Source organism: Cibotium barometz, chromosome 16, assembly GCF_041138505.1.
Source record: "Cibotium barometz isolate CiBa-2024 chromosome 16, ASM4113850v1, whole genome shotgun sequence".
In the NCBI taxonomy this organism is placed as follows: domain Eukaryota; kingdom Viridiplantae; phylum Streptophyta; class Polypodiopsida; order Cyatheales; family Cibotiaceae; genus Cibotium; species Cibotium barometz.
Window position 1 is genome coordinate 46,349,638 of NC_141061.1, and position 10,698 is coordinate 46,360,335.

Here is a 10,698-nt window from a genome sequence, read left to right on the forward strand (position 1 = left end):
AAGCCAAAAGACGATGCACAATGCGTGTGAAAAACCACAATCAATGCTCAAAGTGTGACCAAGCTCTATAAAACCCCCAAAGTGTGCCTTCAACGCCCTCCACCTCATTTTCAGCTTGCCAATATGCATCCCTATTCTTGAATTGAATAATAGGACATCATCTCCTTCTTCAAATATTTTTTTAGCTTGTTGTTTGTGCTCACCTATATCTTCTTCCTCTTTTGCATTATCTTAGTGATCCAGGTGCTAAGTCCTCTTTCTTCATCCAGCTCAATCAACTTAAATTATATGGTTCTCTAAGTCTTTTGGACTTGACCTTTCTGTGATAGTTTTTCTAAGACTAGGCACTAAGAATTATATGGGTACTACTACCTTTCCATACCATAATGAAAGGTGTGTAAGGCTAGTTGTATCCTTGTGGGGCTACTCAAAAATTCCACAATGTAGAGTGTAGTTTCCTATCCCAATAGTTCCTATTCTCATTCACCGTTTTCATTAGAATTTCTTTTCCAAGATGAGTGGTTGTGACTTGGATTGGCCATTTTTGTAGGGGGATATATGGATTAGAATTCCTCTCGAAATCTTATGGGTCCTGACTAGGCTTGGCCATTTGCATACGGGACAGAATATATTAGGGAATTTTTGTGCATGACCATGTGCTGTTCCATCAGTTTCTTGATCTCCTCATTTAGGAAGTGGGTGTCTTGATCACTTTACTAGCTTAATTGGGAGACCCAAACCTTGTCTCATGAGATAACCTCATATAAGAACTTGGCAACAATTGAGTCTACTTTGCATTCCCTCATTGTCTTTGCCTCCACCCATTTGGTGCAATAATGTGTTGCTACTATACCGAGACGTGCTTGTTTCCTGCTTCTAGGCTACAGGTTTGAATGGTCACCCAAAGTCCAAGCCCCACTTCTAGAATAGGTCTAGACACAATACAGTTTGGTGAGGCATATTATCTACTACATTGGGTCATCCATCCTCATGAAACCGTATCGGTGTATAGTCGGCATCCTCATCAAGAACATAATCACGATGACACAATAGTGTGGGACACTCAATCATGTCATCAAAATAAAAATCAGCCCATGCAAACAGTGCCAAACCATCTTTGTCGATGTAACAAAGCAATGAAGTCTCCACTTGGACCTTTTGGCACACATCTCCTCCTCATTGAACAAATGCCCCAAATGACTAGGCATCAAACTCTGAAGCTTGAACAACTAATATTGACATGAATATGTCACCTCGGCATAGCAAGAAATCGGTGAGTGAGATGTAGAGGTCTAAGCCTCAAAGTTCCAAAAGCATGTGCGAATACAGCAAAAGAGAATTGATTTATGACACGAGATGGAAAATCAAACTAGCAATTGTAGAGCCATGATGATAATGCATGAACAATGCTCTTCTACCAATCACAACAAGTAGAAATGCTATCAAAATGATGTCAATGATGAGTGAAGTCGCACCATGGGGATCAGATGAAGGGTAAAAGTAGTAAGCCAAAACACGATGCACAATGCGTGTGAAAAAACCACAATCAATGCTCAAAGTGTGAACAAGCTCTATAAAACCCCCAAAGTGTGCCTTCAATGCCCTAAGTGTGTGAATAAAGGCTAGCAATGCACAAGGACTCACACTACATGTGAACAAAACTAGGAATGTAGGAATTCCTACAAAAAAGCCCCAAGAGTACTCAATTACACTCATGTCTGAATGACTCAATCACACCCAAGCGTGTGAGTAACCCCACCCTAAATAGGAAACACGGTAGATGGGTAGTGTAAATGCACAAGGTCCAGGTTTCAATTGTGAATTGGAAAAAAGTGCGGAGAGGTTTCAGATAGAGAGGGTTAGCGTGGACAAGATGTGTGAAAGATTAAAAAAGGAACCCCTAGGATTTCCAAAAGTTATCAAAAAAATGTAACCCTTCACTCTTTTTCTCTCACACTAGCAACGTTTGTTTTTGTGCAGGCTATCCCCCCTTAACCAACCTCTCTCAAGTGAAATATGCCCTCAAACACATATCCTCTCTCTCTCTCTCTCTCTCTCTCTCTCTCTCTCTCTCTCTCTCTCTCTCTCTCTCTCTCTCACCACCCAATGGCCAATTTTAAAGACATCAAGAGAAGTTTGTGGATTTTTAAGATTAATAGGTTGGTGTAGGATATTTGTCAATGATTCTGCCAAAGTTATTGCCCCGCTCACAAGAATATTCACTCAAGAAGGATATGCGTTTCAACTAGACCCATGATTTGTACAGTAGCTTTGATAAGCTAAAACCATTGTACTGGTAACCTTTCTTGTTTTAAGGCTGCCTGATTTTTTAAAACCTTTTGGGATATTAGTTGACACAATGGTCAAGCCAATGGTGGAATTTTAATCCAAGAAAGCCATCCCATGGCTTATGAATCCAAGAAGCTCTGACCACACAAAAAAATTATCCCATCCTACACATGATTTAGAATGACTAGCTATGATTCATGTTGTCAAGATTTAGAGACTCTATCTTTTAGAAAGTAAATTTCAATTAATGCCTGACCACAAAAGTTTAAAAATGGATCTTTACTCAACCACAATTAAACATGAGACTAAGATGATGGATCCAAATTTTGTATGGATATGATTTTGATGTAAAGTATAGGCTAGAAAAAGAAAATGTTGTTGCTAATGCTAGGAAAAGGAAATGTAGCTGTGCTGATGCTGTTTAGCAAAAAATCATTTGTTGCTGTTATTTTTATTATCCCTTCAACTACTATCTAAAAAGGTATTGAAAAATCAGGCAACCTCAAAACAAGAAAGGTTACCGATATATAGCCGTTAGCTTATCAAAGCTACTCTAAAAATCATGGGTACCATTACTGCCATCTTTGGGCTTTATGTTTTGTAGGTTTTAGTCCACCTCATTTTCAACTTGCCAATATGCATCCCTATTATTGAATTGAATAATAGGACATCATCTCCTTCTGCAAATATTTTTTTAGCTTGCTGTTCGTGCTCACCTATATCTTCTTCGTCTTTTGCATTATCTTAGTGATCCAGGTGCTAAGTCCTCTTTCTTCATCCAGTTCAATCAACCTAAATTCTATGGTTCTCTGAGTCTTTTGGACTTGACCTTTCTGTGATAGTTTTTCTAAGACTAGGCCACTAAGAATTATACGGGTACTACTACCTTTCCATACCATAATGAAAGGTGTGTGAGGCTAGTTGTGTCCTTGTGGGCTATTCAAAAATCCCATAATGTAGAGTGTAGTTTCCTATCCCAATAGTTCCTATTCTCATTCATCATTTTGATTAGAATTTCTTTTCCAATATGAGTGGCTGTTGTGACTTGGATTGGCCATTTTCATAGGGGGGAATATATGGATTAGAATTCGTCTCGAAATCTTATGGGTCCTGACTAGGCTTGGCCATTTGCCTACGGGACAATATATTGGGGAATTTTTGTGCACGACCATGTGCTGTTCCATCAGTTTCCTGATCACCTCATTTAGGAAGTGGGTGTCTTGATCACTTTACTAGCTTAATTGGGAGACCCAAACCTTGTCTCATGAGATAACCTCATATAAGAACTTGGCAACAATTGAGTCTACTTTGCATTTCCTCATTGTCTTTGCCTCCACCCATTTGGTGCAATAATGTGTTGCTACTACCGAGACGTGCTTGTTTCCTATTTCTGGGCTACAAGTTTGAATGGTCACCCAAAGTCCAAGCCCCACTTCTAGAATAGGTCTAGACACAATACAATTTGGTGAGGCATCTTATCTATTACACGATCATCCTCATGAAACCGTATCGATGTAGTCGGCATCCTCATCATCAAGAACATGATCATGATGACACAAAAGTGTGGGACACTCAATCATGTCATCAAAATAAGAATCAGCCCATGCAAACAGTGCCAAACCATCTTTGTTGATGTAACAAAGCAATGAAGTCTGTCACCTCATCATAGCAAGAAATCGGTGAGTGTGATGTAGAGGTCTAAGCCTCAAAGTGCCTAAGGCATGTGCGAATGCAGCAAAAGAGATATGATACAGGACACGAGATGGCATGAACAATGCTTTTCTACCAATCACAACAAGTAGAAATGCTATCAAAATGATGTCAATGATGAGTGAAGTTGCACCATGGGGATCAGATGAAGGGTAAAAGTAGTAAGCCAAAAGACGATGCACAATGCGTGTGAAAAACCACAATCAGTGCTCAAAGTGTGACCAAGCTCTATAAAACCCCCAAAGTGTGCCTTCAACGCCCTCCACCTCATTTTCAGCTTGCCAATACGCATCCCTATTCTTGAATTGAATAATAGGACATCATCTCCTTCTTCAAATATTTTTTTAGCTTGTTGTTTGTGCTCACCTATATCTTCTTCCTCTTTTGCATTATCTTAGTGATCCAGGTGCTAAGTCCTCTTTCTTCATCCAGTTCAATCAACTTAAATTCTATGGTTCTCTAAGTCTTTTGGACTTGACCTTTCTGTGATAGTTTTTCTAAGACTAGGCACTAAGAATTATATGGGTACTACTACCTTTCCATACCATAATGAAAGGTGTGTAAGGCTAGTTGTGTCCTTGTGGGCTACTCAAAAATTCCATAATGTAGAGTGTAGTTTCCTATCCCAATAGTTCCTATTCTCATTCACCGTTTTCATTAGAATTTCTTTTCCAAGATGAGTGGTTGTGACTTGGATTGGCCATTTTTGTAGGGGTATATATGGATTAGAATTCCTCTCGAAATCTTATGGGTCCTGACTAGGCTTGGCCATTTGCCTACGGGACAGAATATATTAGGGAATTTTTGTGCATGACCATGTGCTGTTCCATCAGTTTCTTGATCACCTCATTTAGGAAGTGGGTGTCTTGATCACTTTACTAGCTTAATTGGGAGACCCAAACCTTGTCTCATGAGATAACCTCATATAAGAACTTGGCAACAATTGAGTCTACTTTGCATTCCCTCATTGTCTTTGCCTCCACCCATTTGGTGCAATAATGTGTTGCTACTATACCGAGACGTGCTTGTTTCCTGCTTCTAGGCTACAGGTTTGAATGGTCACCCAAAGTCCAAGCCCCACTTCTAGAATAGGTCTAGACACAATACAGTTTGGTGAGGCATATTATCTACTACATTGGGTCATCCATCCTCATGAAACCGTATCGGTGTATAGTCGGCATCCTCATCAAGAACATAATCACGATGACACAATAGTGTGGGACACTCAATCATGTCATCAAAATAATAAAAATCAGCCCATGCAAACAGTGCCAAACCATCTTTGTCGATGTAACAAAGCAATGAAGTCTCCACTTGGACCTTTTGGCACACATCTCCTCCTCATTGAACAAATGCCCCAAATGACTAGGCATCAAACTCTGAAGCTTGAACAACTAATATTGACATGAATATGTCACCTCGGCATAGCAAGAAATCGGTGAGTGAGATGTAGAGGTCTAAGCCTCAAAGTTCCAAAAGCATGTGCGAATACAGCAAAAGAGAATTGATTTATGACACGAGATGGAAAATCAAACTAGAAATTGTAGAGCCATGATGATAATGCATGAACAATGCTCTTCTACCAATCACAACAAGTAGAAATGCTATCAAAATGATGTCAATGATGAGTGAAGTCGCACCATGGGGATCAGATGAAGGGTAAAAGTAGTAAGCCAAAACACGATGCACAATGCCTGTGAAAAAACCACAATCAATGCTCAAAGTGTGAACAAGCTCTATAAAACCCCCAAAGTGTGCCTTCAATGCCCTAAGTGTGTGAATAAAGGCTAGCAATGCACAAGGACTCACACTACATGTGAACAAAACTAGGAATGTAGGAATTCCTACAAAAAAGACCCAAGAGTACTCAATTACACTCATGTCTGAATGACTCAATCACACCCAAGCGTGTGAGTAACCCCACCCTAAATAGGAAACACGGTAGATGGGTAGTGTAAATGCACAAGGTCCAGGTTTCAATTGTGAATTGGAAAAAAGTGCGGAGAGGTTTCAGATAGAGAGGGTTAGCGTGGACAAGATGTTTGAAAGATTAATAAAGGAACCCCTACGATTTCCAAAAGTTATCAAAAAAATGTAACCCTTCACTCTTTTTCTCTCACACTAGCAACGTTTGTTTTTGTGCAGGCTATCCCCCCTTAACCAACCTCTCTCAAGTGAAATATGCCCTCAAACACATATCCTCTCTCTCTCTCTCTCTCTCTCTCTCTCTCTCTCTCTCTCTCTCTCTCTCTCTCTCACACCACCCAATGGCCAATTTTAAAGACATCAAGAGAAGTTTGTGGATTTTTAAGATTAATAGGTTGGTGTAGGATATTTGTCAATGATTCTGCCAAAGTTATTGCCCCGCTCACAAGAATATTCACTCAAGAAGGATCTGCGTTTCAACTAGACCCATGATTTGTACAGTAGCTTTGATAAGCTAAAACCATTGTACTGGTAACCTTTCTTGTTTTAAGGCTGCCTGATTTTTTGAAACCTTTTGGGATATTAGTTGACACAATGGTCAAGCCAATGGTGGAATTTTAATCCAAGAAAGCTATCCCATGGCTTATGAATCCAAGAAGCTCTGACCACACAAAAAAATTATCCCATCCTACACATGATTTAGAATGACTAGCTATGATTCATGTTGTCAAGATTTAGAGACTCTATCTTTTAGAAACTAAATTTCAATTAATGCCTGACCACAAAAGTTTAAAAATGGATCTTTACTCAACCACAATTAAACATGAGACTAAGATGATGGATCCAAATTTTGTATGGATATGATTTTGATGTAAAGTATAGGCTAGAAAAAGAAAATGTAGTTGCTAATGCTAGGAAAAGGAAATGTAGCTGTGCTGATGCTGTTTAGCAAAAAATCATTTGTTGCTGTTATTTTTATTATCCCTTCAACTACTATCTAAAAAGGTATTGAAAAATCAGGCAACCTCAAAACAAGAAAGGTTACCGATATATAGCCGTTAGCTTATCAAAGCTACTCTAAAAATCATGGGTACCATTACTGCCATCTTTGGGATTTATGTTTTGTAGGTTTTAGTCCACCTCATTTTCAACTTGCCAATATGCATCCCTATTCTTGAATTGAATAATAGGACATCATCTCCTTCTTCAAATATTTTTTTAGCTTGTTGTTCGTGCTCACCTATATCTTCTTCGTCTTTTGCATTATCTTAGTGATCCAGGTGCTAAGTCCTCTTTCTTCATCCAGTTCAATCAACCTAAATTCTATGGTTCTCTGAGTCTTTTGGACTTGACCTTTCTGTGATAGTTTTTCTAAGACTAGGCCACTAAGAATTATACGGGTACTACTACCTTTCCATACCATAATGAAAGGTGTGTGAGGCTAGTTGTGTCCTTGTGGGCTATTCAAAAATCCCATAATGCAGAGTGTAGTTTCCTATCCCAATAGTTCCTATTCTCATTCATCGTTTTGATTAGAATTTCTTTTCCAATATGAGTGGCTGTTGTGACTTGGATTGGCCATTTTCATAGGGGGGAATATATGGATTAGAATTCCTCTCGAAATCTTATGGGTCCTGACTAGGCTTGGCCATTTGCCTACGGGACAATATATTGGGGAATTTTTGTGCACGACCATGTGCTATTCCATCAGTTTCCTGATCACCTCATTTAGGAAGTGGGTGTCTTGATCACTTTACTAGCTTAATTGGGAGACCCGAACCTTGTCTCATGAGATAACCTCATATAAGAACTTGGCAACAATTGAGTCTACTTTGCATTTCCTCATTGTCTTTGCCTCCACCCATTTGGTGCAATAATGTGTTGCTACTACCGAGACGTGCTTGTTTCCTATTTCTGGGCTACAAGTTTGAATGGTCACCCAAAGTCCAAGCCCCACTTCTAGAATAGGTCTAGACACAATACAATTTGGTGAGGCATCTTATCTATTACACGATCATCCTCATGAAACCGTATCGATGTAGTCGGCATCCTCATCATCAAGAACATGATCATGATGACACAAAAGTGTGGGACACTCAATCATGTCATCAAAATAAGAATCAGCCCATGCAAACAGTGCCAAACCATCTTTGTCGATGTAACAAAGCAATGAAGTCTGTCACCTCATCATAGCAAGAAATCGGTGAGTGTGATGTAGAGGTCTAAGCCCCAAAGTGCATAAGGCATGTGCGAATGCAGCAAAAGAGATATGATACAGGACACGAGATGGCAAATCAAACTAGAAATTGTAGAGCCATGATGAAAATGCATGAACAATGCTTTTCTACCAATCACAACAAGTAGAAATGCTATCAAAATGATGTCAATGATGAGTGAAGTTGCACCATGGGGATCAGATGAAGGGTAAAAGTAGTAAGCCAAAAGACGATGCACAATGCGTGTGAAAAACCACAATCAATGCTCAAAGTGTGACCAAGCTCTATAAAACCCCCAAAGTGTGCCTTCAAAGTGTGCCTTCAATGCCCTCCACCTCATTTTCAGCTTGCCAATATGCATCCCTATTCTTGAATTGAATAATAGGACATCATCTCCTTCTTCAAATATTTTTTTAGCTTGTTGTTTGTGCTCACCTATATCTTCTTCCTCTTTTGCATTATCTTAGTGATCCAGGTGCTAAGTCCTCTTTCTTCATCCAGTTCAATCAACTTAAATTATATGGTTCTCTAAGTCTTTTGGACTTGACCTTTCTGTGATAGTTTTTCTAAGACTAGGCACTAAGAATTATATGGGTACTACTACCTTTCCATACCATAATGAAAGGTGTGTAAGGCTAGTTGTGTCCTTGTGGGGCTACTCAAAAATTCCATAATGTAGAGTGTAGTTTCCTATCCCAATAGTTCCTATTCTCATTCACCGTTTTCATTAGAATTTCTTTTCCAAGATGAGTGGTTGTGACTTGGATTGGCCATTTTTGTAGGGGGATATATGGATTAGAATTCCTCTCGAAATCTTATGGGTCCTGACTAGGCTTGGCCATTTGCATACGGGACAGAATATATTAGGGAATTTTTGTGCATGACCATGTGCTGTTCCATCAGTTTCTTGATCTCCTCATTTAGGAAGTGGGTGTCTTGATCACTTTACTAGCTTAATTGGGAGACCCAAACCTTGTCTCATGAGATAACCTCATATAAGAACTTGGCAACAATTGAGTCTACTTTGCATTCCCTCATTGTCTTTGCCTCCACCCATTTGGTGCAATAATGTGTTGCTACTATACCGAGACGTGCTTGTTTCCTGCTTCTAGGCTACAGGTTTGAATGGTCACCCAAAGTCCAAGCCCCACTTCTAGAATAGGTCTAGACACAATACAGTTTGGTGAGGCATATTATCTACTACATTGGGTCATCCATCCTCATGAAACCGTATCGGTGTATAGTCGGCATCCTCATCAAGAACATAATCACGATGACACAATAGTGTGGGACACTCAATCATGTCATCAAAATAAAAATCAGCCCATGCAAACAGTGCCAAACCATCTTTGTCGATGTAACAAAGCAATGAAGTCTCCACTTGGACCTTTTGGCACACATCTCCTCCTCATTGAACAAATGCCCCAAATGACTAGGCATCAAACTCTGAAGCTTGAACAACTAATATTGACATGAATATGTCACCTCGGCATAGCAAGAAATCGGTGAGTGAGATGTAGAGGTCTAAGCCTCAAAGTTCCAAAAGCATGTGCGAATACAGCAAAAGAGAATTGATTTATGACACGAGATGGAAAATCAAACTAGCAATTGTAGAGCCATGATGATAATGCATGAACAATGCTCTTCTACCAATCACAACAAGTAGAAATGCTATCAAAATGATGTCAATGATGAGTGAAGTCGCACCATGGGGATCAGATGAAGGGTAAAAGTAGTAAGCCAAAACACGATGCACAATGCGTGTGAAAAAACCACAATCAATGCTCAAAGTGTGAACAAGCTCTATAAAACCCCCAAAGTGTGCCTTCAATGCCCTAAGTGTGTGAATAAAGGCTAGCAATGCACAAGGACTCACACTACATGTGAACAAAACTAGGAATGTAGGAATTCCTACAAAAAAGACCCAAGAGTACTCAATTACACTCATGTCTGAATGACTCAATCACACCCAAGCGTGTGAGTAACCCCACCCTAAATAGGAAACACGGTAGATGGGTAGTGTAAATGCACAAGGTCCAGGTTTCAATTGTGAATTGGAAAAAAGTGCGGAGAGGTTTCGGATAGAGAGGGTTAGCGTGGACAAGATGTGTGAAAGATTAAAAAAGGAACCCCTACGATTTCCAAAAGTTATCAAAAAAATGTAACCCTTCACTCTTTTTCTCTCACACTAGCAACGTTTGTTTTTGTGCAGGCTATCCCCCCTTAACCAACCTCTCTCAAGTGAAATATGCCCTCAAACACATATCCTCTCTCTCTCTCTCTCTCTCTCTCTCTCTCTCTCTCTCTCACCACCCAATGGCCAATTTTAAAGACATCAAGAGAAGTTTGTGGATTTTTAAGATTAATAGGTTGGTGTAGGATATTTGTCAATGATTCTGCCAAAGTTATTGCCCCGCTCACAAGAATATTCACTCAAGAAGGATCTGCGTTTCAACTAGACCCATGATTTGTACAGTAGCTTTGATAAGCTAAAACCATTGTACTGGTAACCTTTCTTGTTTTAAGGCTGCCTGATTTTTTGAAACCTTTTGGGATA